At 38.0% G+C, this 7,495-nt stretch overlaps 1 protein-coding gene across 1 annotated transcript in view; it reads right to left on the bottom strand.

The window, feature by feature from the left end:
* The window catches only part of LOC103731729 (EGF-like and EMI domain-containing protein 1), a 616,338-nt gene that overhangs the window by 357,094 nt on the left and 251,749 nt on the right, over positions 1-7,495 (bottom strand).

Here is a 7,495-nt window from a genome sequence, read left to right on the forward strand (position 1 = left end):
GGAATGCAGGCAGTCCCAACCTTCTTTGCTCCTTCATGCATCTCTACCCCTCCTAGTTACTTTCTATTGCTGTGATAAAAGCACTGTGACCAAAATCAACTTTGTGAGAAAAGGATTTATTTTACTTTACAGCGCCCCGGTCACAGTTTATCACTGAGGCTTCCCTTGTGGCAGGAACTTGGAGGCAGGAGTGGAAGCACAGACCATGGAGGAACAGTTTACTGGCTTGTTCCTCCGGCCCGTACTCAGTTTGCTTTCTTATACAACACAGGACCACCGTCCAGGGTGGCACCACCCACAGTGGGCTGGGCCCTCTCACGTCACTCAACAAAGAAAATGCCCCACAGACATGGCCACAGGCCAGTCCAATGGAGGAAATTCCTCAGTTGATGTTCCCTCTACCCAGGTGTGTCAAGTTGACAACCGAAGCTGTCCAGAATAGCCCCCATTCCCGAACTCTTCATTTGGCTCCTCTGCATGCTACTGTTCACAGAACATTCTGTTCTATCAGTAACATACGCTCAGCATATTCAGAACCCGAGTTTATATGTTCTTATTCCATGTCACCAGAGAAATGAATGAGAAATTTCCCAGGCTCAATGCCAAATTTCTACAAGAGGCTCTGATTGGCCTAGCTTGAATCAGACGTCCTTATTGTCTCAATAAAATCTTTTGAGCCAACAAGGTAAATTATAGAGAAGAAAAGGCTTTCATGAAGTTAATGGTGAATAGAATGAATTCTTCTGACAGATAAAGCTGTGACCTCATAAACCTTAAAAGTCTACTGCACCCTCTCCTCAGGTTATCTGGGTTCTCAACACCCCTCACACACATCCAGGTATCTGTATCTCTTATACTATGCTGTTTCCCATTATTGCACACTCAGATAACTACATTTTTATTTCTGCCTCAATTTCAATACATCTTTTGAATACATTTTTTTTCACTCTTTTGTATTAGTCAAGCAATTTTCACACTGCCAAAAATGTATTTGTGATTATAGAATCCTTGTTTTCATCTCTGAGTTGATAGTTCTTAAAAATAACATCCTTAGCTAGCATGATGTCCACCTATTTCTCCAGCTCAAGAACATAAAACAACTATTTATTGCTTCTCAAAATAAAGCCACACTCTAAAGAAAGCCTTGCAAACTATATACTAGTTGGTACATTTTATCAATAATGTTGAAATACTTTTTCCTCAATTTGTTCTTTTCTAAACAAGAAAGACCAACATTTTTTTAATAGGTTTAAAATATATTATGCATGTGTTTGACCATTGGAATTTGCATGTCACAGCATGAATGTAGAGGTCAGAGGACAATTCTGGAGAGTCTGTTCTTGCTGTCTACTTTGTCAAGGTAAGGTCTGTCTTGTTTCTGCTGTGCTGAAAACCTAGCTAGGTTCTTGAAAGCTTATTCACCTGTCTCCTCATCGCATCTCACTGTACAAGTGCAGAGATTGCAAATGCAAGTTACTGCATGTCAGTTTTTTAAATGGGTTCCATCACAGTGAGGAAGGTATGCCAGTGTTCATGGTAGTGACACTCCTCACATGGTAAAAGTCTAAAAGGCAGAGAAACTAGAACTACAGGCCAGATTGTAATTTCAACTCTCAAAAGCCTTCACTTGTGACCTGTTTTCATCAGTGAAGTCCAACATCCTAAAGGCCATATATTCCCCTTCAAATGTTGGTACTAGCTGGGAACCAAGCATTAAAACAAGAGCCTGAGGAACATTCAGATTCCAGCATTAAGAGTGGGCATCATCCAATCTTTTGGGAACCAGAGTAGAACATACAATTTATAGGTAGAGCGCAATTGCTTTCTTTGATGGTGCCTACCATCCCCTATCCTTGGACTTCATTGCTTCTGTTTCTCAAGCTTTCTGAGTCAGGTGTAGCCTAACATCATAAGTCTTTGATTCTCAGTCTTGAGCCCTGGACTGAATTCCATGGCTGGGCTTCTTGGTTTTCAATTTTTCAGACAGTGGAAATTTGAGGATCCATAAATGAGCTGATGATCCTATCAGTCTACTAGGTAAATTTCTCTAATACACATGGCAAGGAGGAGATGAGCCTCCAGATGGCATGAAGATTGTTCATGATGGACTGGAGAGATGGCTCAGCAGTTAAGAGCATGTACTGTTCTTCCAGAGGACCCACGTTCAGTTCCCAGGGCCCATCAGGTGGTTCATAACTACCTTTAACTCCAGCTTAAGGAATCCAACACCCTCTTCTGGCCTCCATGGGCACTGCATTCATGTGCACAAATTGACACACAGAGACTCATGTACACATCTGATTGAAAATAAAATCAAATCTTTTAAGAATATTGTTTATGAACTTATATCCAAATGAAAAGATGATCTTATACATTTATGTCAACGTAATATTTCAAAATTTCTGGTGTGTAAAATGGAGCAAGAAGCAGTGTGAGAGTGGGTCAGGGGAAGAGAGATTTGATCTGACATCACTGTCACTGAAGGGCGTAGGTGGACAGAAGCCAAAGAATATGGCAGCCACAGAAGACGGGAAAGATGAGGGAACACAATCCCTTGAAGGAACTGTGCCAGCACACTGACTTTAGCCTAGGGAGACCTCTTTTGGATTTCTCACCTCCAAAACAGTAAGATCATACATGGGCAAAGTTTTCATCCAAAGATTGCTGTGCTTTTAATAGCTACCACAGGAAACAAATATGCACCCATGCATTAGAGCTGTTTCATTATGTCGTGTGGCAACAGTTCCCAGGATCTGAGTGAGAGACAGCCTGCGTATTCTGGAGCCCACAATGTCTTCTACCAATCATTGACATCACAAGCTTTTGACTTCAGAACACATAAAACAGCCAATCAGATAACCAAGGACTGACTCCATTAGCTCTGCCATTCAATGTATTTTTAAAGAAGACTATATAAGTGGTAGAAAATACATTTATGATTAAATATTAGAGAGTATTACAACTTCAAAATACAGTTTATAAGATTGTAGTTTAAGATATGGCTGTATCATGGCTCTTGATAATAATGTGCTGAGTAGAAATTTTAATGGGCTATACCAGAATTTCAGCAAGGCTAGATAAATGTTATTAATACACACTGTGTAAGTGTTGTATATTATAGGAATTTTCAGAGATGATTTCCAGGGCATATGAAATTTGAAACAGAAAAATTGAGCATCAAAGTAGTTATTCACAAACAATTGAGCTAATTAAGCATGTGTTCTTCATCCTGTTATTTAAGAACATCTGACAGCTAGTATTCTGCAAAATGAACAACTCCATATGTCCGATGCTATCCATTTCTATGTGCTGTGCAAGTCTGAAGAGACATTATTAAGTGCTCTTTACCCAGACGAAACTCACATTCTTTAAGGTTCTTATAACCGTAGAACAGTTATAATTTTTTTATTAATAAAACTTTGGAAAATAGTTTTGTTCCTCCTAATAAAAATGATCCATTCGGAATTGTTGTGACTTAGAAACAGGGATAGAAAATCTATGCTGAACTGATTTGAAGAAAAAATAGATTCAAAGAAATAATACTGAAAATCAATTAGATCCTGTTATGGTAAGCTGAATGAAACCTTTGAATCCCTATAACCCTGGAAGACATCCTAGGAAATGGGTTAGTCCATCAGGGCATGAATTGGAGATACTGTCAAGCCCCAGGTACATACTAGAAATAAACTTCTGACTAAAGACTGCAGTCATAATCCACATTCAGACTCCTCCAAACTGTTTAAAGGTGAATTACACTTCCCAGAGCATACTATTTGCACAACACCTCAGAGAATAAAATTTCCCAAGACTGTATTAGTATTTCCTTTCCCCTACAACAATTATTCCTTTGAAAAGAGCCACAGTTTTTGTTTTTTATTCCTGAGGTACTGATTATGGAAGTCAAATAGATGTCATGATGATGAAATTCCTCCCCAATTTCCTTATTCAGTAGTTCAGTCTTTAATTGCCACAGACTTGTTATTGTATTTCTGGATCTCTGCCGGAGAATGCCTGCCAATCAAGTTAACCTGCTAATATGAAGTTGCCAGGCTGCAAACTTGACTTGCTCTCCAGCTAAAAGCAGCTCTGCACTTATGAACTTATCAAAGTCAAATATGAACCCAAACAAGTGAGAGAAATTTGAAAACTTACTATTCCACGGCCCTTTGGTATTAAATGGGAAAATTAGCACAGGACTTGTTCACAGAGTCCTATGACAGAGGACCTGCCTGAGTTCTTTCTCTTTGCTGTGAATTCACTGTCTAAAGCAGCTACTTTTGGAGCCATTAGCCTTTTCAATAATTAAATTTGAATTTCCAAGAGAGACTCCAAATTCAAGTACAGAGCTAATATTCATTGAATCGCTGCTATTTGGCAGCATTTTCCTGGCCACTTTAAATGTGCTTTTTACTTGACAACTTGAGTAGGTATTTATACTTATTTTACCAATTTTCAGATTAGAAAAACCAAAGTCAGAAGAGATCACACATCCCAACAAGGTAAACAGACAGCCATGCTGACTCCCTGTAATTTCCATTATTAAGTCTCTGCCCCTGAAACCTGAATATGCACATTTGTATAGAGAGAGCTACAAAGAACTTCTACTGACTGCACAGGCTAGAACTTTCCAAGTCCCCTACAGGCTGGTGTCCTTTATTGCATTTTTTTTCTGAGATCATGGAATACAAACATTTTATGCCATAAATATACAACTGGTTCTTACACATCAATACACACATTCGATAACCCTAAAATTATTGAACTTCAGTTTTATTTTCAGAATAAGAAATCATAACAGAGTCCATTAATATTTAAGATTTCACACATTCTTAAGTTTTCCATATCATTATCACAGCTACGAGCTCATGGTTACTGTATGCTTCTCTGTTCAGTGTGGTTTAATTTTTAAAGAGGATTCCAGAAAGCCTGGTTCTAGGACCAAAAGGATTCTGGAGACCCTAACTTTAAGGTCAATGTGATATAACTGAAGAATTTCTTCAAATGCACTACAATGAAAATTCCCACTTCTTCATTTATTTCAAATTTGTAAATATTTCATTTTAGTACGCATGTGTGCATGCCTCTGTGTGTGTGTGTGTGTGTGTGTGTGTGTGTGTGTGCGTGTGTATGTTTGTGTATGATAAGAGAACCAGTAGCAGTTGAATCTCTCCACCATATCGGCCCTGGTTATTGAACTCAGATTTTCAGGCTTGGAAGCAAGTGCCTTTACCCGGCTGAGCCCTCTTGTCAGCCCCCCCTAACTTACTTTTGCATGTAAATGTGTCTTCTTTGATAGACACATATCTTGTTAAAAGCTTAGCTTATAATTTTTTATAACTAGTGTTTGCTAACTATAATATAGTTAACTATAATAAATATATATAGTTAACTAATTATAATAAAGAATAAAATAGTGAATAAAAACTTAAATATCATTACCAATAATTATTTTTAATATTATCTACATTGACAATTTTATTCTTCATATGGAGAAATATATTTTTAATATTTTTAATTTTTATTTTATGTATATGAGTGTATTGCCTGCATGTATATAAGTGCACCCATGTAGTGCAATGCCTGCAGAGGTCAAAAGAGAGGGCATCAGATCCCCTGGAACTAGAGTTAAAGATGGTTGTTAGCCATCATGTGGGCTCTAGGCATTGATCTCAGGTCCTCTGTAAGAGCAGTCAATGCTTTTAATAGATGAGTCATCTCTCCAGTCCTAAGAAATGCATTTTTAAATTCAACAAGACAGTATTGTTATATTCTTATTTAACTTTTAATTCATTGCAGATAAAGTTCCATATATTCAAATTTTATTTTGCAATGCATTCTAAATACCTGCTTAGTATATCATCATTTGACACAGTGTGATTTAATTAATATGCTATTGTTAAATACAAAGTGGTGGGGACTAGAGAGATGGCTCAGCAGTTAAGAACACTGTCTGCTCTTGCAGTGGACCAAGGTTCAGTTCCCAGCACTCACACTACAGCTAACAACCACCTATAAGTCCAGTTCCAAAGGTCTGATACCCTCTTCTGACCTCCACGGGCATTGCATGACATGAGTATACATATATACTTACAGGCAATATATCCATACACACAAAAAATAAAATAAAATAAATAAAAATCTTTTAAAAAATAAAGTTAGGAACTAAATATTGTGTTGCTACAACATAATGTAATGGCTGGAGTGAAGGGTTAAAGCTTCATGAAATCAACTAATTACTAGTGTATTTATATATCCTGCACCTTGGCCTAGACTGGGAATTATATTTATTTCAATGTTTGTCAATGGAAACCTCTAAATAGTAGTTTGTTTATTTAATTCACTTGTCCCATGTATATTCCTCCTGCTGATCAACCTGGTCACCCCTGACCAATACCTCAGAGCAGCATGTGTGATTTGTGGTGAATCATTACCAAAACACATTTTATCAGCCCTTCTAAGTCCTCAAAGTGGAGTAATAATGAGCCTAGCAGGCCTTCTCGCTCAATGAGATGGACGGATTAAAAGAAAAAAATAAGCACTTAGGGAAACAGATACTTTAGGGTGAAAGGACGTTCTATTGCTAAGTGCACACCATGCAGCCATCCTGCACTCCTTTCTCTTACTGAATGGTGCTTTTACTGAATTGACAAAGAGGGCACTGGGTTCATAAATAGACTCTAACAGCACTTTCAGAGCACTTCAGTTCAATTATCATGAATTAACTTTAAAAACAGTATTAACTTTTCAGCATATACAATGTGCCCAAGAAAAACAACATACTTAGAAGTTCATTCTCTATTATTAAACTTCTCCTCGTTTGCTAGAAGCTAGTAAGTAGTCTTCAAGAAAAGGCCTCAAATTCCACTGATGTGATATTACTTAGTCTGCAAAATTTTGTGCCCCAGACTATCTCTGGTCTGAGGGGCCTAGAGGATCAGACCATAAGGACTTCTCAGGGAACAGCCCGATCCATTGCTGAGGTAAACTTAGATAAAATTATGTCAGAGAAAGATCAGTTTCCCAACTGCTTCACTCTGATGCTCTAGGTCCTTAGGAATACATTCTGAATTTCAGTAGTTAGTTTACAACCCACGATTACAATGTAGTGATTTATACTTTAAATTTCTAGAGCCAAAGAACATGTACTTCATTCACAAAACTTCTTGTCATTAATACACTTCAAAAAGTAAGTTGTGGCATGGCAGATGGTTCGATGGGTAAAACTTTTAGTAGTGCTAACTTGGAAACTTAAGTTTGTATCACTGGAACCCATAAAAAACTCAGATGCAGTTCCTGTGCATCTGTAATCCCAAAACTCCTACACTGAGATGAGACACACGCGCGTACTCACACACACACACACACACACACACACACACACGAGAGGGAGGGAGGGAGGGAGAGAGAGAGAGAGAGAGACAGAGAGAGAGAGAGAGAGAGAGACTATACTTAAAAAGACACACATACACCACGCTAATTCATAGAGGGTGTAAAA

The sequence above is a fragment of the Nannospalax galili genome, unplaced genomic scaffold (genome assembly GCF_000622305.1).
Source record: "Nannospalax galili isolate Female #2095 unplaced genomic scaffold, S.galili_v1.0 scaffold33, whole genome shotgun sequence".
Lineage (NCBI taxonomy): Eukaryota > Metazoa > Chordata > Mammalia > Rodentia > Spalacidae > Nannospalax > Nannospalax galili.